At 74.0% G+C, this 1972-nt stretch overlaps 1 non-coding gene across 1 annotated transcript; it reads left to right on the forward strand.

The window, feature by feature from the left end:
- Positions 1 to 1260: 1260 nt before the first annotated feature.
- Positions 1261 to 1414, forward strand: LOC148345167 (5.8S ribosomal RNA). Its single transcript, XR_015848776.1, has one exon. It is a non-coding gene; the product is annotated as a 5.8S ribosomal RNA (ribosomal RNA).
- Positions 1415 to 1972: the final 558 nt, after the last annotated feature.

Here is a 1972-nt window from a genome sequence, read left to right on the forward strand (position 1 = left end):
AGAGGGTAGACCGGGACGGGACGGGACGGGGGGCGCGGCGCGGGTCACTCCCGGGCCGCGCGTCGGAGCGAGTTCGGCGGGCGCCACGCGGCGCGGCGCGAGGCGAGAAAAGGCGGCGGGCGATGTCGCGCTACCTCCGTGCGAGCGGGGTAGCGCGCTCGTCCGACGACCCCAGTAGCGCGGCGCGGCGCGACGACAGGCGACCGCCAGCGACGGGCGAAAGGCGGCGGCCGTGCGCGGGACCCCCGTAACCGGGGAATCCCCCTATGCCGACGACCCTAGCTCGGCGCGGTTCTCGCGCTTCCGGCGCGCGCTTCCGGGGCGGCACTCGCCTCGACGACCTCCCGTCCTTTAAAGGTAACGGTTCGGGCCGGCGCCCCGGCGTCCGTCCGCCCGTCGGTGTCGCGTGTCCGTGCGGCGCGGGGCTGCTCTCGGCGAGGGTCGCCGAGCAAGCGGATCCCCGCACGGATCACAACGGCCGTATGGCGGCGGCGTCGGGACGCCCGCCCGAGACGAAGGTTCAGGGCGACGAAACGGTGCTCCCACCGGCTACCTTTTTCCCCGGCCAAACGCGTCCGTCGGCCGGAGCCCTCGAGGGGCCGCGTAGCGCGCGCGTGGGCCGGCCCCCGGACACCGGAGTCCCTCCCGGGGCTCCGGACACCGGGGGTTCGGTTCCGCGCGGTCCGCCGCGGTCTCCTCTGTCCATCCATAGTCCGGGCAGGCCGCGGCCGGGTCGGGGGCCAGTCCCCCCTCGGTGTCAGCGCGGTCGCGCCGCCCTTGTAAACCAAACCCACTCGCTGACGGGTAGCAACACCCAAAGCGTCGCTTCGCGGCGCGGCGGGGCTTCCAAGTCGGATGGCCTTCCGGGGTCCGGGTAGGAGACGCCGGGGGCCGGCCTCAGCGCCGAGCCCCCGACCTACCCGGCGAGTCCGGTCGCCGAGTCGTGTCAGGCCCGAGCGGGAGACGCCGGGCGCCGGCCTCAGCGCCGAGCGCCCGACCTACCCGGGCCGACGCACGTCTCGGGCGCCGTCGCGGCCCCGAGCGGGAGACGCCGGGCGCCGGCCTCAGCGCCGCGCGCCCGACCCGCTCGGCTCGTCGCGGCGTCGCGCGTATCGCGCCCGTCGGTAACCGCGCCGCGGGTTAGGGGCTCGCTCGCGGGAGCGACCGAACGGCACCCGCGGCGCGTTCGTCTCCGGTACAAACCCTGTCGTGAATTTGTCTCCGATCGTCCCGGGCGGACGTAAAAGGGCCCAAACGTACGACTCTTAGCGGTGGATCACTCGGCTCGTGCGTCGATGAAGAACGCAGCTAGCTGCGAGAACTAATGTGATTTGCAGGACACATTGATCATCGACACTTTGAACGCACATTGCGGCCCCGGTTTTACCCCGGGGCCACGCCTGTCTGAGCGGCGCTTTCCAATCGATCGGACGCGGGCCGGGCCCTCCGCGACATTCCGCCGGTCCGTCCGGCGGGTGGCGCGAGAACCCGGTCCGCGCGGGCGAGGCTCGGGCCCTCCGCGACATTCCGCCGGTCCGCCCGGCGGGTGGCGCGCGACCCGTGTCCCCGCCCACTCCGCGGCTGGGGTTTCGCAGGGACCCCCGTCCCTTCGTACCCTCAAATACAGACTCGGGCGGCGCTCCGTGTCCGTCCGCCCGTCGGTGTCGCGCGTCCGCGCGTCCGGAGGTGCTTCTCGGCTGCCGGTGAGTACGGCTGGTACTTAGCATACCGAGAAGGTGCTCCGCGCGCGCGGCTCCGCGCGGCGGCCCGTATGGCGGCGGCGCTCGGCGCCCTCCTCAGGTAAAGGTCCCGGTCGGCGCCTCGGCGTCCGTCCGCCCGTCGGTGTCGCGTGTCCGTGCGGCGCGGGGCTGCTCTCGGCGAGGGTCGCCGAGCAAGCGGATCCCCGCACGGATCACAACGGCCGTATGGCGGCGGCGCCGGTCCCGGCGCCGGCCCCGACCGCACAGCTCTA

This window comes from Urocampus carinirostris, unplaced genomic scaffold (assembly GCF_059441175.1).
Source record: "Urocampus carinirostris isolate Australia breed hairy pipefish unplaced genomic scaffold, RoL_Ucar_1.0 HiC_scaffold_80, whole genome shotgun sequence".
Taxonomy (NCBI): Eukaryota; Metazoa; Chordata; class Actinopteri; order Syngnathiformes; family Syngnathidae; genus Urocampus; species Urocampus carinirostris.